A 25,351-nucleotide genomic window follows, 5' to 3' on the forward strand; every position below is an offset into this window, starting at 1 on the left:
TGTTCAAAATCTTTGGGATACAGCAAAGGCAGTCCTAAGAGGAAAGTATATAGCAATACAAGCCTTTCTCAAGAAATAAGAAAGGTCTCAAACACATAACCTAAACATACACCTAAAGGAGCTAGAGAGAGAACAGCAAATAAAGCCTAAACCCAGCAGGAGAAGAGAAAAAATAAAGATCAGAGCAGAAATCAGTGAAATAGAAACCAAAACAACAGTAGAACAGATCAACAAAACTAGGAGCTGGTTCTTTGAAAGAATTAACAAGATTGATAAACCCCTGGCCAGACTTATCAAAAAGAAAAGAGAAATGACCCAAATCAACCAAATCATGAATGAAAGAGGAGAGATCACAACCAACACCACAGAAATACAAACAATTATAAGAACATATTATGAGCAACTCTAGGCCAGCAACTTAGATAACCTGGAAGAAATGGATGCATTCCTAGAGATGTACCAACTACCAAAACTGAACCAGGAAGAAATAGAAAACCTGAACAGACCTATAACCACTAAGGAAATTGAAGCAGTCATCAAAAATCTCCCAAAATACAAAAGCCCAGGGCCAGATGGCTTCCCAGGGGAATTCTACCAAACATTTCAAGAAGAATTAATACCTATTCTTCTGAAACTGTTCCAAAAAATAGAAATGGAAGGAAAACTTCCAAACTCGTTTTATGAGGCCACCATTACCTTGATCCCCAAACCAGACAAAGAGCCCATCAAAAAGGAGAATGACAGACCAATATCCTTGATGAACATGGACGCAAAAATTCTCACCAAAATACTAGCCAAGAGGATCCAACAGTACATTAGAAGGATTATTCACCACAACCAAGTGGGATTTATCCCTGGGCTGCAAGGTTGGTTCAACATCCACAAATCAATCAGTGTGATGCAATACATTGATAAAAGAAAGAACAAGAACCATATGATCCTCTCAATAGATGCAGAAAAAGCATTTGACAAAGTACAGCATCCTTTCTTGATCAAAACTCTTCAGAGGATAGGGATAGAGGGTACATACCTCAATATCATAAAAGCCATCCACGAAAAAACCCACAGCCAATATCATTCTCAATGGGGAAAAACTGAGAGCTTTCCCCCTAAGGTCAGGAACATGGCAGGGATATCCACTATCACCACTGCTATTCAACATAGTATTAGAAGTCCTACCCACAGCAATCAGACAACAAAAAGAAATAAAAGGCATCCAAATTGGCAAAGAAGAAGCCAAACTCTCACTCTTTGCAGATGATATACTTTATGTGGAAAACCCAAAAGACTCCACCCCAAAACTGCTAGAACTCATACAGGAATTCAGTCAAGTGGCAGGATATAAAATCAATGCACAGAAATCAGTGGCATTCCTATACAGCAAAACAAGACAGAAGAAAGAGAAATTAAGGAGTCGATCCCATTTACAATTGCACTCAAAACCATAAGATACCTAGGAATAAATCTAACCAAAGAGGCAAAGGATCTGTACTCAGAAAACTATGAAATACTCATGAAAGAAATTGAGGAAGACACAAAGAAATGGAAAAACATTCCATGCTCATGGATTGGAAGAACAAATACTGTGAAGATGTCAATGCTATCTAGAGCAATCTATACATTCAATGCAATCCCCATCAAAATACCATCCACTTTTTTTAAAGAAATGGAACAAATAAACCTAAACTTTGTATGGAACCAGAAAAGACCCCGAATAACAGAGGAATGTTGAAAAAGAAAAGCAAAGCTGGTGGCATCACAATTCCAGACTTCCAGCTCTATTACAAAGCTGTCATCATCCAGACAGTATGGTACTGGCACAAAAACAGACACATAGATCAATGGAACAGAATAGAGAGCCCAGAAATGGACCCTCAACTCTATGGTCAACTAATCTTTGACAAAGCAGGAAAGAATGTCCAGTGGAAGAAAGACAGTCTCTTCAACAAATGGTGTTGGGAAAATTGGACAGCCACATGCAGAAGAATGAAACTACACCATTTCCTTACACCACACACAAAAATAGACTCAAAATGGTTGAAAGACCTCAATGTGAGACAGGAGTCCATCAAAATCCTAAAGGAGAACACAGGCAGCAACCTCTTCGACCTCAGCTGCAGCAACTTCTTCCTAGAAACATCGCCAAATGCAAGGGAAGCAAGGGCAAAAATGAACTATTGGGACCTCATCAAGATAAAAAGCTTTTGCACAGCAAAAGAAACAGTCAACAAAACCAAAAGACAACCGACAGAATGGGAGAAGATATTTGCAAATGACATATCAGATAAAGGGCTAGTATCCAAAATCTATAAAGAACTTATGAAACTCAACACCCAAAGAACAAATGATCCAATCAAGAAATGGGCAGAAGACATGAACAGACATTTTTCCAGAGAAGACATCCAAATGGCCAACAGACACATGAAAAAGTGCTCAGCATCGCTCAGCATCAGGGAAATCCAAATTAAAACCTCAATGAGATACCACCTCACACCAGTCAGAATGGCTAAAATTAACAAGTCAGGAAATGACAGATGTTGGTGATGATGCGGAGAAAGGGGAACCCTCCTACACTGTTGGTGGGAATGCAAGCTGGTGCAGCCACTCTGGAAAACAGTATGGAGGTTCCTCAAAAAGTTGAAAATAGAGCTACCATATGACCCAGCAATTGCACTACTGGGTATTTACCCCAAAGATACAAATGGAGGGATCCAAAGGGGAATGTGCACCCCGATGTTTATATCAGCAATGTCCACAATAGTCAAACTATGGAAAGAGCCAAGATGTCCATCGACAGATGAATGGATAAAGAAGATGTGGTATATATATACAATGGAATATTATGCAGCCATCAAATGGAATGAAATCTTGCCACTTGCAATGACGTGGATGGAACTGGAGAGTGTTATGCTGAGCGAAATAAGTCAATCAGAGAAGGACATGTATCATATGACCTCACTGATATGAGGAATTCTTAATCTCAGGAAACAAACTGAGGGTTGGTGGAGTGGTGGGCGTGGGGGGGATGGTGTCGCTGGGTGATAGACATTCAGGAGGGTATGTGCTATGGTGGAGCACTGTGAATTGTGCAAGACTGTTGAATCACAGATCTGTATTTCTGAAACAAATAATACATTATATGTTAAAAAAAAGAAGAAGAAGAAGATAGCAAGAGGGGAAGAATGAAGGGGGGGAAATATGAGGGGGAGATGAACCATGAGAGACGATGGACTCTGAAAAACAAACTGAGGGTTCTAGAGGGGAGGGAGGTGGGAGGATGGGTTAGCCTGGTGATGGGTATTAAAGAGGGCACGTTCTGCATGGAGCACTGGGTGTTATACACAAATAATGAATCATGGAACACTACATCAAAAACTAATGATGTAATGTATGGTGATTAACAACATAATCATAAAAAAAAATAAATTGAAGTAGAGTTTGCTAATGAAAACAAAAAAAGTTTTGCCACCTCTGAAATAGATTCAAAATATATTCTTCAAATTCTTGAAGGCATACCCACTTTGACCCCAGAATTTTTTGAAATAGCTTATAAATTTTTGTCAAATTCACAGATAAGTGTTTTCAAACTGTAATGTATATTTGAATTTGAAGCACCCAAAGTTCTTATTAAATTTAAATTATGATTAAGGTGAGGAGTCAGGCCTGGATCTCTGCATTTCTAACAAGCTCCCACGTGACGTCAATGGCTTCTGATCCATCAGGAACAACAGACCTAAGAAATAGCACCTATGGAATTAGAACCTAAGGGTTCATACTCTCATTTCAAATATCCTTGCTGAATTATTACAATACTCTTCTACTTCAGACTGGGGGGAGGGTGGCAGTGGGTCCAGGAGTATCGGGGTAAATCCCAGTAAGATAATGATAACCCAGTTGGCAAAAGAAGAAATCTGCCCATTGATTGAAAAACAATAATGATAACTACTTAGGGAATATTATTGACTAAACTGATACAGATTTAATTAGCTAGAAACTCAATTAAAAGGAACTGTATTTTAGTACTTTGACTTTAGGACACATTAAAACAAACAAACAAAATCAACTTCTAGTTGATGTCTGAGACAGTCCCAACTCCATCCAATCTCTCTTTTTTGGTTCAATCTATATTCCATAAAGACGAGATCTGGCTTCTATGATGATGATTCTGGAACACTAATTAGTTCCTCAAATGTCAAACAGCATGATCAAGGGAATCCATAATAAATAGGATTGTCTGTTTAAACACATCCTTAAGGGGGCGCCTGGGTGGCTCAGTTGTTAAGCGTCTGCCTTCGGCTCAGGTCATGATCCCAGGGTCCTGGGATGGAGCCCCACATCGAGCCCCATATCTAGCTCCCTGCTCCGCGGGAAGCCTGCTTTTTCCTCACTCACTCCACCTGCTTGTGTTCCCTCTCTCGCTGTGTCTCTGTCAAATAAATAAATAAAATCTTTAAAAAAATAAAATTAAAAAAAATTCTTAAAAGCTTATATACTGATGATATTTCATCTTCTTCCAAACAAAGACAATCCAACATGGCATATTGATTTCAATGATAGTGCTATTTCCTCAGAAGAGCCTTCTAGTTCCTGTTTGAGATATGCCTTCAAGCATCTGAGGAATCTATTTTGAATATTGTCATCCTCAGAAGTGGCAAATCTTTTTTCATATAAGGAAGATTTGGCTTTTTTGAAATGACCAAAATTTATTGGAATTGTGAATATGGTGAGTGATGGAGAAATGGATTTACTTGTACATGACTTGAATTAAATTAAGAAAATATGACTCTTAAATCATGAGACTTTTTCTTGTATGACTCACAAATCGCTCTGCAATTACCTACTTAACTACAGTAAAACAAAAAAGTAACCAGAATGCAGAATGTTTAACATATTTATATACTTTCTTATCTATTAGTTCACAGGCTGGAATAAAAGTGACTAGGGAAAAGCTCTTTTTGCTTCCTCCCATCACAGCCTTCATGCTGTAAGGTGTAGTATCGATGGAGACGATTGTAATCACCTCACTAGAGCTTGCTATTGTTGGTTATTTAGTTTTTATGATTGGCACATATGGCTATTACTCACCAAAGCTGTTTAATCCCAAGAATTCATTGAAATCAGCTGAGGATTCTTGCCTTCCAGCCTCAATAAAGACATAGTGATCTTTGTTAGATGTGCCTTCTTTTAGTACATATGCCTTATGCTTCTTCTAGCATCTCTTGTTCTCTGTAGGGCTTCCCATACCACATATGTGATAATGAATTCAGCTAAACAGTATAACACAGTTGATCTTACTATATTTAAGGATGTTACAAAGTGCAGTCTTGGTGTTCTATTAGCCTTTTCTGAACACTTGGTTCTGTTTGGAGAGTCAGAAAAATGCTCATATCCAATTTCTTTATGCTGCACACCTTACTTTCTCTTCTGCAAAGAAAAAAATTTATCCTTGCCCTGGCCCATTTGAGCCCAAGACTACTACACAATGAAACACAGAACAGAATCCCCAATAAAGGCTTTATCAGTGTAGCAAGTGTCTTAATCTTAGGCTTACAGCCAGACAAGATTCTTTAAGGATAACACCTGGGACTAGAAGAATGGGGTTGAATATGAGAAGTAGGCTAAAGTTAAATATGGGTGAAAATAAAACATAAGTTAAATTTCACAGCCAAGAACAGAGAGTGGAAGCTAGATCAGTGGTAGGTACAAGTCAAGTACCAAGACAGGGAACAAGAGGCTAAACCAAAGCAGGGATAAGTGTGAAACCCAGAGACTAACACATAATCAAACCAAATAGATACTGAAAAGGCAAGGCAAGAGAATGAGGAAAAGCTTACACACAAAGGTTTTATCAAATTTCCACAATGTTCTGATATGATTGTGTTTTTTCTATGCCTAGACAGAGCACAAACGGAAGGAAGGAAGGAAGGAAGGAAGGAAGGAAGGAAGGAAGGAAGGAAGGAAGGAAGGAAGGAAGGAAGAAGGAAGGAAGGAAGGAAGGAAGGAACTTTAGTTTCAAAATACTTTAGGGGCACCTAGGTGGCTCAGTCGGTTAAGCATCTGCCTTCGGCTCAGGTCATGATCCCAGGGTCCTGGGATCCAGCCCCGCATCAGGCTCCCTGCTCAGCTGGGAGCCTGCTTCTCCCTCTCCTGCCTGCTGCTCTCCCTGCTGTGCTCTCTCTCCCTATCTCTCTCTGTCAAATAAATAAATAAAATCTTTTTAAAAAATAATAAAAGGAGCAAGAAAGGTTCACTTGAGGGCTATAGCAGGGAAATTATAAAATGAACCTGGGACTTTCTGTTGCACCAGAATGTAAGGAAGTGATGAAAAATTAAGGGATCACATCAAAAGGACACAAAATCAGCTTGAAGGGGCTCCTACTGACCAAATCTGGAATAACCTGATCATTAAAATAATTTAATAATAGTAGCAGATTATAACTTATTGAAAAAAATAAGAATCCATGAGTACATCCTGAAATAAATGAATAAATGATTAAATGGAGAAGGGAAAGCTCTTTCTTAGAGTAGAATTCCAACCAATAAATACAGGAGAAATGATAGAAAATCACTAATGGACATTACGAATAGTGGGTAAAAAACTGACAAGGAACATAAGGTTACTTAGTCTAATAGTATCTTCCCACAAATTAAACTAACACCTCCCATTACCATGCACCAAAACCAACATGGCATCATTTCTGTGATACTCCTTCCAGAAATTAATGAACTGAATCTAATCATGAAAAAACAGCAGACAAAACCAAACTGTAGGACATTCTACAAATACCGCGCCTGTAATCTGAAAAAATGTCAAGGTCAAGAAAAGAAAGGCTCTGGTCTAGACTAGTCTAGAGGAAGAGAATTCACTAATGAGCTTAAGAGTTATATTCTGATGGTTATTAGAGTGTTCTGTGACTATAATTCTTGTAGTCAGTTTCTAGAAGGCCAGTCAACTTGCTATTCTAGCAAAGTCAAATTTTAAGCCTACCAAACTAAAGACCAGACTTCACAGACTGGAGCCTATACCAGGAAAGTGACTCCTTGTAGGACATGTCTGGACAGCCTGCTAGCCTCCCAAGCCACACTCAATTTCCCTATTGGCTACATCCCCTGTTGTTACTCCTGGTTCTATTGCAATTAGAAAATGCATACAGCATCCTCCTCCACGTGGTTTATTAAGGCAGTATATATGATTATATCACTTTACTCCAAAAACTAATAACAAAAGAAAAAAGAAAAGAAAGGCTGATGAAGTATTGCAGATTAAAGGGATCTAAAGATGAATGGCAATTGAATATAATGTGTGATCCTGGATAGATCCTGGACTGGGGAAATAGAGCTATAAACGGCATTTTGGAGATAGCTGATGAAACTGAATGTGGACTCTGCATAAGATAATAGCATTGCATCAATGTTAACTTTCCTGATTTTGATAACTGCACTAATTTATGTAAGAGAATATTCTTGTTTTCAGGAAGTATATATGGATTTTGTGATAAAGGGGACTAATATCCTCAACTCACTCTCAAAGTCTCATTAATAATATGCACATATATGTATGTATGTATATGTGTATAGATAGATATAGAGAGAAACACACACACACATAGAGAAAATGATAAATAGGGAAAATGTAATCAATTGGTGAAATCTGGGTAATGTAAGTATACAAGAGCTCTTTGTACTAACTTTTCTGTAGGTTTGAAACTATATCAAAATAGAAAGTTTTTAAAAACAGTAAGGCAACCAGGAATTATTGTGGATAAACATGGAACTGAGAAATATCCAGTAACATTTGTAAAAAAAAAAAAAATATATATATATATATATATATATATGTAGAGGAAAAAGACTCTAAGAGGAACAAAGTATAAAGTACAGAATGTGATGGAACAGATAGAAGATCAATAGAACATAAGTGAAGTAATATAATAATCTAAAAGTTAAAGCATGAGCATTAAAGTCAGACAAACAGATCCTGGCTCTGCTACTTACTAAATTTAACTCCTCTAAGCTTCAGTTTCTTCACCTAAAAAATTTACATATATAAGTACTTCAAAGAGTTGAACAGTTACACAGAACATACTGAATAAATGCTAGCAATTATTCTTTTGATTAAGTATCATCTTTGAACAATGCCATGTACACAGGAAGTCTCATTAAATGTTGGAAACCTGAACACAGAATATGCCTAGCTAGTTTCTTCTAGAACACTCAAGACTGCAGACACTTGGAGTAATGAAATAGAACCAATACTTGAGAAGGAGGCAGAAAACTGTTATTTATAAGTTTAAAAAATGTAGCTAATTGAAACAGAAATTTTAATAGAAATGCAGTAAGATGTGCATGAAGCAATACACAGTATTTTTTTCCTCAAAAAAGGTTCTTAAAAATACAACTCCTCAAACAAATTTTAATTCAAACTATCTCTTTGATGAATAAGTGTGATACTTCAAGCTGCTCAAAAAGCAGGCACTAAATAAATTCAAGATATTGTTAATGCAAATCAGCTACCTTTTATCAGCACTTAAACTCCCAAACCGCCACCAGGTGTGTCTTTTCTATATCTAGGAGATAATTAACCTTCAATTTCACATCAATCATCCAAGATCCAGGAATGTTAAAAAACCTTCTTCTTTCACAAAGACTTACCATGTAAACTCTATAAATCTTGGACTGATAAATAACTGTAAGTAATCTTGTATGATCCTATAGGGTTTTAAATTCCATGTTCCTGCATAACCCCAGTCCACCCCCCAAAAATCCAAAATATCTTCCAGTCTGTGATTAGGCACTGATATCACTCATTGAGGGAGGAAAGGAGAAAAGAAACTAGCAATGAGCATTTGTTCTTTACCCACCATATATTAGGCATCCATACTTCAAAAACATCATTTATTTCACTATGGCTTGCCACCATATTATGAGGCTTTATTATTACACCTATTTTAGAGATGGAGAAACTGAGACTTGCACAAGGTCATGAGGCTGAGCAGCAGCCAGGCTAGGATTGGAATCCACATTTGACGCAAAAGCCTACATTCTTTTTGCTAAAACATGCAGCAGTAATCTGCCTAATGGAACATTGGGTGTTAATTGAATGGTATCAATGCTAAAACAAGCATATCTCATTGTAAATGCATGACTAGAATATCATTTAAGAACTTCTTCAGATCACCAGATGGAAGGAAAATCAAGCCTAAGGAACTCTTTCAAAAATTTTCCAAGGCCTGTTACCAAGAATACTTTAACTAATCGCAACTGCACAGTGCTTAGCAGAAGCTATTTCATTTCTCTCTCCATCAGCAAAAACTTAAACAGAATGAGAGTTTGGGCTCCAGGGACCATATCTTCCTAGCAGATGAATGCCACAGGGAAGCAAGGATGCTTCTATATAGAGGTAGCTACAGATTGTCAGCATAGTTAAGTTTGGAGACAATTAAATCTTAAAAAAAGATTACTACAGATGACTTTATTGGCATCAACAGCTTCTCAAGTTTGCTTTACACATGCCATGAATGCAGGGTATTCAATAAATTTAGTTATACAATAATATCATAACAATTTTTTCCTGTGGAATTGGAGCAAACAGAAAATAAGAAGCAGAAGAGAAGAAGATGGCAAGATAGGTATAAAATAAGAAACCAGACTGTGGGGGAAATTTTACTGTCAAGCACATAAGTACAGATTTACTTAATATTCTGTTTAATGGTGATTTTATGCAATTTTATAATCAATCTAATTAACCAACTAAATGAGGCCAGAACAGTATTCAGTCTACAGGGAGAAGTTATCCATAGAGACATGTGTTAAGTAAGAAAATAAAATTCTGTCTGTGATATGCAAAAAGACAGTGTCCCTCTCATCTCTTTAAATGTGGTATAGAGGGACTCTTATACAACTTAATACAATTTTCCAAAATATTATTTTTGGTTTTCACTTCTTTACTTTTTTCCTGTTTTGGACATACAGTTCGGATTCTTAGGACAAGACTGGATAGACCTTTCTTCATAAATACCGAAAGCTTTTGGCAAATTAAACACCTAACATCAACTTGAGAAAAGTGTCACATTCCACTGCTCCAAAAAGACTGATTCAAATGGCAGTCTGTAATCACTTCATTTGGAATTGGTCCAAGAAGTGACAGCTGATGGTTAATCTCAAAAAGAACACTGCTCTTCAGCACCAGGGTACCAATTTAACTGAAAGATCAATTTTAGACTGTTAAGTTATTGAAAATATACTCCTATAAAATTTATGATATTTTATTATAATTATGGTATAATTTCCATTATATATAATTACATTATTATACATAAATAACATTATAATTGTTATAGTGTATACATTATAGTAATTATATAAAGTTAGTTATCATATGCATATCATTGTAGCACAGGTATAATCATATTCATTATGTCATATTAAGCTTATGATCTATTGTGCTAAGTAATCTTATTAAAATGTACTGCTTGGGCGCCTGGGTGGCTCAGTCGGTTAAGCAACTGCCTTCGGCTCAGGTCATGATCCCAGGGTCCTGGGATCAAGTCCCACATCGGGCTCCCTGCTCTGCGGGGAGCCTGTTTCCCCCTCTCCCCCTCCCCCTGCTTGTGTTCCCTCTCTCGCTGTGTCTCTCTCTGTCAAATAAATAAATAAAATCTTTTTTAAAAAAAAATGTACTGCTTAAGTAAAATTGTTAAAACTACAGTCTAGAGCCATTGAACATGGCCTACCTTCTCTTCCCAACTTCCTCAATATCTAAAGGGTTTGCATCAGAGAAAACTGTATGCCAAATACAGAAGTACAGATTAGAAAATATGCTACCCTATATCTTTAAGCTATTATTAGCTTACTTTTATATTGGCTAAATAAAGTATACTGCCTTTTGTTCTGAAGTGAGAGCAGAAAGCCAGCCTAGGCACAGCAGGTTTTTATGGTTCAAGAACCATCCAATCTGTTGCAGTCCACAAGTGTGACAGGAAACTCTGTTGTTCTCTCAGACTACCTAATGTTGTACAATAATCTTGAAACAGCTGGAAAGCCACAGCAGACCCCATAGTCAAACCAGAAGACCATCCAGGCTATTCTTAGTCACAGAAAACTCCATGCTAATAGTTTCACTCACAGTCTGGAAAATAGTAATACTTGCTCTTGCTTTATTGAAAAATACATTTAGGAGCTCCTCTTCCTATTTTCCTTTTCCTCTTCCCATTCCCTTCCTCTTTTCCCTTCCCTTCCATCCCCTTCCTGGATAATTCAGTCTGAAAGCCATTAGGTAAAGTACAGCAAGGTCTATTCTGGTGGTGGAGGAGGTTGAGCTAAGGACTTTGGTGGCTCAGAGCAGGGTGCTAGAACTGAAGCAAGGTGAGAAGGGTATCTACTCAAGAAGGCGGCCCAGAGGAGAGTCACAGAGACTGACAAACTGAGGAAGGAGTTCTCTCAGAGAGGTAGCCTCATGTGAGCTATTGAAACCAAAACAGATTGAAGAGGGCCAAACAGGTTAGATTATGTTAGAGCATGGAGTCAAAACCTGACCACTATGTGAAGGGCATCCATGCTGTGGGAAAGGCCTGGGTGATTTGTTACAGCTAAGCAGGGAGGAGATCACCTATGCAGAGGGGTAGCTAGAGAGGATTAGTTTGTGAAGGCCTGAGTTTGATGAGGGGGATATCTGTGGCAGTGGTAATAGAAGATTGGTTACATACAGGGAGATTGATCAAATAAGTAAATAAAATAAGGATAATAAGAGTATATGAGAAAAAGGACTCAAAATATGGAAAAGAGAAAACTGCAATGAACTATGTTAGACTGGATTAGAATGGAAGATATCAGTGTGATCTCATGGTTTTCAATAGACACTGGTGTAAATGTGTATATGTATAAATATACAGAAAAGGGAAAAGAGTAACTTCACAGTAGAGAAACCCAGAACTTGGAACACAACCTCAATCAAGTGTTCAAAGTAAACATCATCAGTAAATGGAACAAATATAACCATGTACCACCTGATAGGATGAATGAAAAGTACACAGCCTTGCCTCCATGATGTTCCTATCTTTGGAGGTGTCAGTCATAAAAAACAAATAAAGCCTGAGGAAATGGCCCAGAATAAAGGAACTAAAAAGACACAACAACTAAAGGCGATGTGTGATTATAAACTGAATTCTTTGCTATAAAGCACATTTTATTGGGACATTTGTTAATCTCCTGATTCTGATGGTCACATTGCAAGTTATGTAGGAGAATGTTCTTCTTCCCAGGAAATACGCACTAAAGTACCTAGGAGGAAATGAAACAACAGGTTGACCACTTACTCTCAACTGGTTCAAGAGATAAAAAATTTTGTTCTGTACTTTCTAATTTGATACTGTTTCAAAGTTTTTTTAATGCCTTAAAAATAAATATTAAAAATTATTTTTTTAAAAGAAAAAAGATTATATCTAGGATGTAGAAGATGTAGATTCTTCCCAGTTGTCTAGATGAAGACCCCTTACCTAACTTTTCAACTTTAATAGCCTATTTTTGTGTTAATAAGTACCGTTTATCAAGCCTTTACCGAAACAAGTTAAGCACTGTATATACATTATCTCGTTTACTATTCCCAACAGTTCTATGAAATAGGTATTACCATTTTACCCACTTTACAGAAGAGAAAACTCAGGAAGAGAGAGATTTGGAAGTTTGTCCTTGTTTGTTTAGTTCGTAACTATTGGAGCCAGGATAGGAATCACATATGACTAACTCCAAAGCCTATGGTCTTCACTATCACAAACTGCCTTTTTATGTCTAGAGTAATTGTTGGATTTTCTTAGTTTTACTCTGGGTTTACATGGATTTTGTTTGTTTATTTTGTTTTTCTTTTCATCTAGAATGTTTTATGGACCATGACTCAGCAGTTCCACCTCAAAAGTTCCTTCTCCCTGAAGCCTCTTTCACCAAAAATCATTTCTCCCTTCCTCCCCTTTATTGCCTTTGCACTTTGCATTTATCTTGTGATTCTTACAGCCCCACATCACTGATATATATGCTTTACCTCCCTACACATAAGCTTTGCAGAGTTAAAGGCCATGTCACACTCATGGAGTCTGCTGTGGGTTTCCAGCTGTAGTGGTTGTCTAATTTTATCATGTACCAAAATCACCTGAAGAGCTGATTTTAAAAACCAGATTACTGAGCCACATCACCAGAGTTTCTGATTCAGTAAGTCTAGGGTGGGCCTCAAAATGTACTTTTCTGATAAATTTCACGTGGTGCTGATTTTGCTGTGCAGGGACCACATTTTAAGAGCCACTGCAGTGTACAGCTTACTCACGTCTTGCCAAAGTAGCTGTATATTTTTAGGATTTACAAAACTATAATACATACATTATATTCTTTGAATATTATATACCTTTGAATATATGTCTATGCTACACAGGAATAAATTTGTTAGTCTGTCTTTCCCACCCTTCATTCATTCACTTTTTTATTTCACAAATATTTATTAAGTATGTATTATGTACCTGGTGTTGAGATACAGCAGTGAATAAGTCAGATTGGTCTTTGTCCTAATAAAAACTAACAGTCTAGCAGAAAGGGAAAAAAAAGGACACTAAACAGGTGAGGCAAAACAAATCTCTCTACCTCCTTTATTTCCTTTCTATTTTGTTTTTGGGGGAGCAAAGAATTAATACAGTAACATATTGAAGTTATGCTATAACAGCTTAAGCAGAGAAAGATTTGTTTGTCTTGTCGAGTTTTCACTGTGAAGTACCTGAAGGGTGTAAACCGACCTTCAAAGATGAATAGACCTGAAAATATGACACTGTCCCTCCAGCCCCCCAGGGAAAAATAGCTGAAATCATTGAAGGAGACAGACAGTCAAAATAAAAGCAGGAAGAGGAAGGAAGACCATAAAGTGGAGACCCCTTATTCCCATCAGGGATGTACTCTGTATAAACAAGTATATGGGAAAGGAAAACAAGGATTTTGCAGCATCCTTGGGAATCCATGTACATTCATATTGTCCAGAAGTAAAGTTTTCTTTCTGAACATATTATGGACATACATAATCATTTAATCAAGTTATTACTTGCAGTGTCATGAATGTCTAGAAGTATATGGTGTAATGAGAATACATTATAGAAAGCCTATTTTAGGAAGCTTGTTTCTCAAAGGAGGGAGAACTTTCAACTGAGACATAAGGATGCACAGGCATTTGCAGTCATGGGAGTTTGGGCACAGGAAGTGGAAGGAATAGAAAATATGCAAAAACCTAAGGAATGAGAAAATATGTCAAAGACTTTAAAGAAATCCAATGGAGAAAGAGAAGAGTGCTATGAGATGAGGTTGGAAAGACAGCAGGGACACTGTTGTAATCCATATTTGACTTTAAGGATCCTGTAAGCAGAGATCATGTCAATAAATTTTGCATCATCATTGCCAGGAAAAGAGTACACGCTCAATAAATGCAGAATAAAGGATACATAAATGAATGGATACATGCATGCATTAATGAATGAATGAAAAAAAATATATATATATATTTATGATATATATATAATATAGTACAAAAGATAAAGGCATAAAATTGCATGGCAGGATCTGGAAACAAAACACTAAATGGACCAGTATAATAAAGAAAAGAAGACTGAGTCTGAATCATGCAGTGCTAGACCTGTGAAAGGGCTGAGAATCATCTTATTAACTCTTCACTGTACAGATGAAGAACCCACAGCTAGTGAATTAAGCTGACTTCTCCAAGAACACAAAGCTAGTAATAACTAAGCCAGGACTTGAATCTCCTGATTTCCAAAAAAGCTTGCCACTATTTTCATGGCTGTTCTGTACCTAGAAGCATAAACCTCTAACAGTCACTATGCAGGCAGATGCCAAGGACATCAGAACCTTATCCCTAAAGAATGCATACCTAGCAGCTACCACAGTGTTCTAGTTGGAGCTTTAGTACATAGCTTCAGAGATCCAAGAAAAAACCCATCTCTCCCTATCATCAAATGGATTCATTTGAAGTTAAAAAAAAAAAAATCACTGTTACTATTCCTTATCTATCTTTAGCCTAATAGGATTAATACAAATGGTATAGTGAAAAAAGCACAAAATAATTTTGAGAGTACTTGAGGTCAGACTGTCATGGGAAGAAATCTCTCCAAGTAGCTGTATGACTACCTATAATTCACAGGAGGTTAGTCAATAGAATTCTGAAAGGCTGACTGCACATTCTGTTCTTCTTTAGTTAACTACTGTTTGTCAGAAACTTGGATAGACTCTAATCATATATCACAAATACAGGTTTTGCCCTGAGTGACCTTCATTTAGTCTATTATTTCTAAGCTTCTTTTTCTCTGTTGCCCAAATTAACTAACAATACTATTATCTAAACAAAGGGCACATATCTGACTCATTTAAGCATCATATGTGTTATTAATTTGGCTCTCTTTTTTAATTCTTGCATTTTTAATGATATAAAATTCTTTATTAGACATCCTTCACTGCAGACAGAATACGCCACCACTATGTTCACTAAAGTCACGAGAGAACTCCTGGTGTCAAATACAGTGGATGCTTTTCCTTTCTGATCAAACTGGATGGATTTTTCTATTGCATTTGACTCTAGTAATCACTCCTCCTTTCTTGACCCTTACCACCTTGGCTTCCAGGACTATTCACTGCCCTGGCTCTCTTCTGAACTGCTTTTTTTTTTAATTGAAGTATAATTAACATACAATGTTATATTAGTTTCAGGTATATAACCTCTTAGTGATTCTACAATTCTATACATTACTCAACACTTACCATGACAAGCGTGGTCACCATCTATCACCATACAATGTTACTACAATATTATTGACTATATTCTCTATGCTGTACTTTTCATCTCCATGACTTATTTATTTTATAGCTGGAAGTTTATACTTCTTAATTCCTTTTGTCTATTTCTCCCATTCTCCCATCCACATCCTTTCTAGCAACAACCAGCTTCTTCTCTGTATTTAAGACTCTGTTTAAGATGTGTGTGTGTGTGTGTGTGTGTGTGTGTAACAGAATATTACTCATCCATAAACAAGAATGAGATCTTGACATTTGCAGCAACATGGATGGATCTAGAGAGTATTATGCTAAGTGAAATAAGTCAGAAGGAGAAAGACAAACACCGTATGATTTCACTCATATCTGGAAATGAAAAAACAATTTGGTTCTTTTTTTCTAAATTTCCTGTATTGGTCAAGCAACATGGTAGGTATAAGCTACATCATTCTCTTTTAGGAAGCATTAGAATGCCTAATTCTGGCCTAAATTCCCTTCTGAGGGATTTCCTACACATAAGCTATTCCACCCAGCCTGGTGAGTGCTGAGCACCTGACCCAAGATTGGTCAATTGCTAGACTAGCCAAAGGCTATGAAATGGCCTGGTATAAGAACTCTGCCTTACAAAGGCGGTGATAGTCAAAATCAGTCAGATCCTTTCACTTAAGAAGTTGGAAAAAAAAAAAAAGGCAGAAACAGTCAGTTATAATAATGATAGGGGGAATAGACGCGAAAACAGAGAATTTCATTTAGCATAGTTGTAGAGATTAGAGTTGGAAACACAGTCTCTGAGGGTAAGGCAAGATAAACTAGTAATTAATAACAATAATAAGACAACAGTAAGTCTAACAAAACTAGTAATTCATAATAATAACAAAACAACAATAGATTTGACATGCTTGAAATTAGCACTAAACTTCTACAAACATCTTTGCTTTGGGGAGGGGGGGAAGATGGCAGAGGAGGAAGGGACCCGATTCCAACCAGTCACAAGAATTGAGGTGGATATCTACCAGCTAAACACCCATGAAATAAGCCTGAGATGTAAGAAGATAGATCTGGATCTCTACAAACAGAATATCGCAGGCGGTTGGTTCCGAGGTACAAAGCAGGGAGCCGTGATTCCACAGGCAGATATCAGAGGATAAACGGCAGTGGGAGGGAGCCTGGCTGTGGGGATCCTACACCAGCAGTGCGCGATAGCCTCCCGCGCTGAGGATGGGGCACAGACTCACAGACCAGTAGCAGCGGGAAAGGAGTTTAGGGCAGCACCGCCCCCCCCGATGGAAACCTAGAGCGGCGGGGTCACGCATGCAAACTGGGGACAGCTGGCGGTTTTAGAAGCACAAAGGGCAGAGACGAGCCCCGACCTAGAGGCTAGGACTGGGAGTGCGGCTGAGAGGCGCACAACCCAGGCCGCTGCAGTTTATAGCAGCACAGACAGAAACACAGAGACTGTGGCCTAGAGAGCTCACTGAAGAACAGATTGCGATCTCTCTGCTCTAAGGCAGAGGGCTGGAATTGGTCTCTTCTGCTCTGACTCTCAGAAGAGATGCGGAAAGCTGCCAGAGAACAAAAGCCCCCAAAAAACAGTTCCCACTAAGCCCATTCCCTGCCAGATGGGGGCAGGAGAACTCTGCCCAAACAGGGTTGCCTGAGTAACAGCACGGCAGCCCCTCCCCCAGAAGACAGGCTGGGAGAACAAGAGGCCAGCAACCCTAAGGTCCCTAGAAAACAGGTGCATCTTGCTTGGGTTGTGGCCAATAATTTGGACTCTATACATTCCCTCAACCACCCCTCAACAGATCATTAGGAGGAGGAACCCCCAAAATAGGAAAGACTCAGAGATTATGACTTATGCCACAGATTTACAAATGGATGCAGATATAACCAAGATGTCGGAGATGGAATTCAAGCTAGCAATTGTGAAAACAATGGCTAGAATGGAGAAATCAATTAATGGCAACATAGAGTCTCTAAGGGCAGAAATGAAAGCTGAATTAGCAGAACTTAAAAATGCTATCAATGAGATCCAAACTAATATAGATAATCTAACAGCTAGGGTAAGTGAGGCAGAAGAACGAATTAGTGACCTGGAAGACAATTTAATAGATTAAAATTGAAAAGAGGAGGCCAGGGAAAAACAACTCAGAATCCATGAAAATAGAATCAGAGAAATAAGTGACACCATGAAGCGTTCCAAGTCAGAATTATTGGAATCCTGGAGGGGGTGGAGAGAGAGAGAGGACTAGAAGATATATTTGAGCAAATCGTAGCTGAGAACTTCCCTAATCTGGGGAATGAAACAAACATTCCTGTCCTAGAGGCAGAGAGGACCCCTCCCATGATCAAGGAAAACAGGCCAACACCCTGGCATGTAATAGTAAAACTGGAAAATCTTAGAACCAAGGAAACCATTTTAAGGGCAGTTAGGGGGAAGAGATTCCTTACGTACAGAGGGAGGAACATCAGAATAATGTCAGACCTATCCACAAAGACCTGGCAAGCCAGAAAGGGCTGGCAAGACATATTCAGGGTACTAAACGAGAAGAACACACAGCCAAGAATACTTTATCTGTCAAGGCTGTCATTTAGAATGATGGAGAGATCCAGAGCTTCCAAGACTGGCAGAAACTGAAAGAATATGTGACCACTAAGGCAGCCCTGCAAGAAATATTAAGGGGGGTTCTATAAAAGGAGAAAGACCCCAAGAGTGATATACAACAGAAATTTACAGGGACAATCTATAAAAACAAGGTCTTCACAGGCAACTTGATGACAATAATTTCATATCTTTCAATAATCACTCTCAACGTGAACAGCCTAAATGCTCCCATAAAACGTCAAAGGGTTGCAGATTGGATAAAAAGATAGGACCCATCCATATGCTGTCTACAAGAGACTCATTTTGAACCTAAAGATACATCCAGACTGAAAACGAAGGGATGAAGATACATCTTCCATGCCAGCGGACCTCAAAAGAAAGCTGGGGTAGCAATTCTTATATCAGACAAATCAGATTTTAAACTAAAGACTGTAGTTAGAGACACAGAAGGACACTATATCATTCTTAAAGGGTCTATCCAACAAGAAGATCTAACAATTGTAAGTATCTATGCCCCCAACATGGGAGCAGCCATCTACATAAGCCAACTGTTAACCAAAATAGTCATATTGATAACAAAACGTTAATTGTAGGAGACCTCAGTACTCCACTCTCAGCAATAGACAGATCATCTAAGCAGAAAATCAACAAAGAAACAAGAGCTTTGAATGACACACTGAACCAGATGGACCTCATAGATATATACAGAGCATTCCACCCTAAAACAACAGAATACTCATTCTTCTCAAGTGCACATGGAACTTTCTCCAGAAGAGAACACATACTAGGTCACAAATCAGGTCTCAACTGATACCAAAAGATTGAGATTATTCCCTGCTTATTCTCAGACCACAATGCTTTAAAACTGGAACTCGATCACAAGAAAAAATTTGGAAGAAATTCAAACACTTGGAAGCTAAAGACCACTCTTCTCAAGAATGTTTGGGTCAACCAGGAAATCAAAGAAGAACTTAAACAATTCATGGAAACCAATGAGAATGAAAACTCATTGGTCCAAAACCTATGGGATACTCCAAAGGCAGTCCTAAGGGGGAAATACATAGCCATCCAAGCCTCACTCAAAAAAAGCAGAAAAATCCTGAATTCACCAACAAACTCTACACCTTAAAGATCTAGAGAAAAAGCAACAAACGATGCCTAAGCCACACATTAGAAGAGAAATAATTAAGATTAGAGCAGAAATCAATGAATTAGAGACCAGAAACACAGTAGATCTGATCAATGAAACTAGAAGCAGGTTCTGTGAAAGAATTAATAAGATCGATAAGCCACTGACCAGACTTATCCAAAAGAAAAGAGAAAGGACCCATTTTAATAAAATTATGAATGAAAGGGGAGAGATCACGACTAACACCAAGGAAATAAAAAAAATTATTAGAAATTATTATCAACAACTATATGCCAATAAACTGAGCAACCTGGATGAAATGGATGCCTTCCTGGAAAGCTATAAACTGCCAAGACTGAAACAGGAAGAAATTGACAACCTGAATAGGCCAATAACCAGGAACGAGATTGAAGCAGTGATCAAAAACCTCCCAAAAAACAAGAGTCCAGGGCCTGATGGATTCCCTGGGGAATTCTACCAAACATTCAAAGAAGAAATAATACCTATTCTCCTGAAGCTATTTCAAAAAATAGAAACAGAATGAAAGCTTCCAGACTCATTCTATGAGGCCAGCATTACCTTATCCTGCAAACCAGTCAAAGACTTCATCAAAAAGGAGAATATCAGATTGATATCCCTGATGAATATGGATTCCAAAATCCTCAACAAAATCCTAGCTAATAGGACCCAACAATACATTAAAAGGATCATCCACCATGACCAAGTAGGATTTATCCTCGGGATGCAAGGGTGGTTCAACATTTGCAAATAAATCATTGTGATAGAACACATTAATAAGAGGAGAGAGAAGAACCTTTGGTCCTCTCAATTGATGCAGAAAAAGCATTTGACAAAATACAACATCCTTTCCTGATTAAAACTCTTCAGAGTATAGAGATAGAGGGAACATTCCTCAAGTTCATAAAATCCATCTATGAAAAACCCGCAGCGAATATCATCCTCAATGGGAAAAAGCTGAGAACCTTTCCCTTAAGATCAGACACACGTCAAGGATGCCCATTCTTGCCACTATTGTTCAACATTGTACTAGAAGTCCTAGCAAGAGCAATCAGACAACAAAAAGAAATAAAAGGTATCAAATCAGCAAAAAAGAAGACAAACTCTCTCTCTTTGCAGACGACATGATACTTTATGTGGAAAACCCAAAAGACTCCACCCCCAGATTACTAGAACTCATACAGCAATTTAGTAATGTAGCAGGATTCAAAATCAGTGCACAGAAATCAGTTGCTTTCTTACACACTAAAATGCAACTGTAGAAAGAGAAATTAGAGAAATGATTCATTTACAATAGCACCAAAAAAGATAAGATACCTCGGAATAAACCTAACCAAAGAAGTAAAGGATCTATACTCTAGGAACTACAGAACACTCATGAAAGACATTGAAGAAGACACAAAAAGATGGAAAAACATTCCATGCTCATGGATCGGGAGAATAAACATTGTTAAAATGTCTATGCTACCCAGAGCAATCTATACCTTCAATGCCATCCCGATCAAAATTCCAATGATATTTTTCAAAGTGCTGGAGCAAACAATCCTAAAATTTGTATGGAATCAGAAAAGACCCCGAATCGCCAAGGAAATGTTGAAAAAGAAAAAGTTGGGGGCATCACGTTGCCTGATTTCAAGCTATATTACAAAGCCTTGATCACCAAGACAGCATGGTACTGGCACAAAAACATACATATAGACCAATGGAACAGAATGGAGAGCCCAGATATGGACCCTCAACTCTATAGTCAAATAATCTTTGACAAAGCAGGAAAAAATATGCATTGGAAAAAAGACAGTCTCTTCAATAAATGGTGCTGGGAAAATTGGACAGCCACATGCAGAAGAATGAAACTCAACCATTCTCTAACACCATTCACAAAGATAAACTCAAAATGGATGAAAGACCTCAATGTGAGACCGGAATCCATCAAAATCCTAGAGGAGAACATAGGCAGTAACCTCTTTGACATCGCCCACAGCAACTTCTTTCAAGATACATCTCCAAAAGCAAAACATGAACTTTTGGGACTTCATCAAGATAAAAAGCTTCAGCACAGCAAAGGAAACAGTCAACAAAACAAAGAGGCAACCCACAGAATGGGAGAAGATATTTACAAATGACACTACAGATAAAGGGCTCGTATCCAAGATCTATAAAGAACTTCTCAAACTCAACACCCAAAAAACAAATAATCAAGTCAAAAAATGGGCAGAAGACATGAAAAGACACTTCTCTGAAGAAGACATACAAATGGCTAACAGACACATGAAAAAATGTTCATCATCATTAGCCATCAGGGAAATTCAAATCAAAACTACATTGAGATACCTCACCTTACACCAGTTAGAATGGCAAAAATGGACAGGGCAAGAAACAACAAATGTTGGAGAGGTTGTGGAGAAAGGGGAACCCTCTTACACTGTTGGTGGGAATGCAAGATGGTACAGCCACTTTGGAAAACACTGTGGCAGTTCCTCAAAAAATTAAAAATAGAGCTACCCTATGACCCAGCAATTGCACTCCTGGGTATTTACCCCAAAGACACAGATGTAGTGAAAGAAGGGCCATATGCACCCCAATGTTCATAGCAGCAATGTCCACAATAGCCAAACTGTGGAAAGAGCCAAGATGCCCTTCAACAGATGAATGGATAAAGAAGATGTGGTCCATTATACAATGGAATATTACTCAGCCATCAGAAAGGATGAATACCCAACTTTTACATCAACATGGATGGGACTGGAGGAGATTATGCTAAGCGAAATAAGTCAAGCAGAGAAAGTCAATTATCATATGGTTTCCCTTATTTGTGGAATATAAGGAATAGCATGAAGGACATTAGGAGAAGGAAGGGAAAAATGAAGGGGGGGAAATCAGAGGGAGAGATGAGCCATGAGAGACTATGGACTCTGAGAAACAAACTGAGGGTTTTAGAGGGGAGGGAGGTAGGGGGATGGGTTAGCCTGGTGATGGGTATTAAGGAGGGCACGTACTGCATGGAGCACTGGGTGTTATACGAAAACAATGAATCGTGGATCACCACATCAAAAACAAATGATGTATTGTATGGTGACTAACATAACATAATCAAATAAAATTTTAAAAAAATCAACAACAACAATAATAAAGTCTTATATTTATTGAACCCTCGCTATGATCCAGACATGGTAAGAAATTTACATGCATTATTCCATCTCTACCTTACAACTACCTGTGAGGAAGTTTTTCTTATTACCTTTATTTCACAGAAGAGAAAAATGAGGCAGAGAGAAATTAAGGAAGTATAAGAGGTCACTCCCTTAGTAAGGATTCTAAGCCAGATTTGTTTGATTATGGAATCCCTGGTCTTAACTACTATCCTGAGTTAGAGCTTGTTTTATGTCTGAAATTACATTTCAGGCTTCATACAATGTTTGACATCCCTGCCTTCTTTACTTGCACTTTAATTGGTACAGAAACCTCTCATTACTTAAGGAAAATGGAACACAGGAAAGGTGAAGCTGTGGACCTAAAAAGTATGGTCAGGATTTTTAGAGTACCAAGGCCTAGAGTTATGTTTTCCAAACTTTTCCTTCTCAACCATTTAGATTTATCTTTTTTTGGAGGGGGGGGTCCTTTTTTCTAAATTTAAGTTCAATTAATTAACATATAGTGTATTATTAGTTTCAGAGGTAGAGTTCAGTGATTCATCAGTTGCATACAACACCCAGTGCTCATTCCATTACATGCCCTCTTCATGACCACCACTCAGTTACCCCATCCCCCACCCCACCTCCCTCCAGCAACCCTCACTTTCTTTCCTATGCTTAAGAGTCTCTTATGGTTTGTCTCCCTCTCTGGTTTCATCTTGTTTTATTCTTCCCAGTTTTTTTTTTTTTTTATTAACCAGAATCATGCTGTATTGTTCTTTGATGTGCTTGTTGGAGATATTCTCAAACTATCTTAATCACATCTCTGGCATCTTACTCTATATCAGTTTCATCATTGTTCTTTATTAATTTAGGCCATGGGAAGTGGTGATAATAACAGAGGAAGGGAAAAAAAAATATTAGACTTTGGATACATATATGTAAATAGCTTGGTCTATGCAATTCAACAAATATTTAAATGCTATGTATATGCATGCAAATGTACACATGCCCCTGTGCATTTCCCCATCTAGTTACCTACTTATTCCATATAACCCAGGTTGATACAAAAAGTCACAGGGCAGCATAACTATATATTATATTCATGTCTCTCAATCTCTGTAACTTCTTATCACCACACTGCAATGTATCAGAATTGACAGAAAAATCAGAAATTGGGTATTTATATATGCAGCATGAGGTCATGAAAAGATTGAGAGATCTGAGCTCTAGTCCCAGTTGCCACTGACTAGCTACCTAGCCTTACAAAGATCACATTACCTCTCTGACTCATTTCTTCACCTGTAAAATTGGATGATTGAACAAGACTAAACACAAGAAATATTTTTTAAAAGATTTATTTTAGAGAGAGAGAGTGGGGGGGGCAGGGGGATAGAATCTTCACAGACCCCACTGAGCACAGAGCCTGATGTGGGGCTCGATCCCACGACCCATGAGGTCATGACCTGAGGTGAAACCAGGAGTCACTCAACCGACTGAGCCACCCAGGCACCCCCACAAGAAACATTTAAATATGAAGTTCTGCTATGTAGTCATTTACTTTTGTAACAAAAGGGCATAATTAATTGCCTCTCCTCTACCAGACAGAAGCAGGTATACCCTCCAATATGTACCAGTCAATTTCTAGAACTTAATAAAATGGCATACAAACAAGTTTACTAAGGTTTTCAAAAATAATTTCTGTGAAGGTTTGTCAAACAAAATCCTAGGTAAGAAGGAAGGAAGGGAGGTAGGGAGGGAGGAAGGAAAAAGGAAGGAAGGAGGGATACTGTTATAGAGAGGGTGAGGGAGCCCATTCATCATCAGATCCATACTGCCTGGGTCAGATTTATGAAACCCTATGTTTCCAATAAACATAGTTTTAAAACTATGGTAAGCAAGACAGCAGAGCCCAATTAGTCAAGTCAAATACTACTGTTCATCCACTATGTATAGAGCAGTATACAGGTGTATACAAGTTGAAGACATACCCTTTGCTCTCAAGGTGCTTGCAGTCTCCATGAAGAGATTAGGCATAAATTTGGGAATTAATTTTAAAGAAACCACAAAGAAAAAAAAATCTGGGCAAACAAGGTAAACCTAGGATCTGAGAAAATAGAGAGTAGAGAATGATTCAGGGTCAAGAATGTTATTTAAAAGAATTCAGTTTAAAAAAAAAAGATTTAGGGGCGCCTGGGTGGCTCAGATGGTTAAGCGTCTGCCTTCGGCTCAGGTCATGATCCCAGGGTCCTGGGATCGAGTCCCGCATCGGGCTCTCTGCTCCTTGGGAGCCTGCTTCTCCCTCTGCCTCTCTCTCTCTGTCTCTCATGAATAAATAAATAAAATCTTCAAAAAAAATAAAATTAAATTAAATTAAAAAAAAAGATTTAGTATAAAACACCTATTGAACAAAACAGATAAGAACAGCAAAGTAGTGGGGGGGGGGAGCAAGATGGCGGAGGAGTAGGAGACCTGGATTTCATCTGGTCCCAGGAATTCACCTGGATAGGGATCAAACCATTCTGAACACCTACAAACTCAACAGGAGATCGAAGAAAAGAATAGCAACAACTCTCTGAACAGAAAAGCGACCACTTTCTGGAAGGTAGGACGTGCAGAGAACGGAATCCGAGGTGATATTCAGGAAGATAGATGGCGGGGGAG

At 38.1% G+C, this 25,351-nt stretch overlaps 1 protein-coding gene across 8 annotated transcripts in view; it reads right to left on the bottom strand.

The window, feature by feature from the left end:
* Nucleotides 1-25,351, bottom strand: part of DLG2 (discs large MAGUK scaffold protein 2) — a 2,206,895-nt gene that overhangs the window by 1,883,211 nt on the left and 298,333 nt on the right. The window lies entirely within an intron of this gene.

This window comes from Halichoerus grypus, chromosome 11 (genome assembly GCF_964656455.1).
Source record: "Halichoerus grypus chromosome 11, mHalGry1.hap1.1, whole genome shotgun sequence".
NCBI classification, from domain to species: domain Eukaryota; kingdom Metazoa; phylum Chordata; class Mammalia; order Carnivora; family Phocidae; genus Halichoerus; species Halichoerus grypus.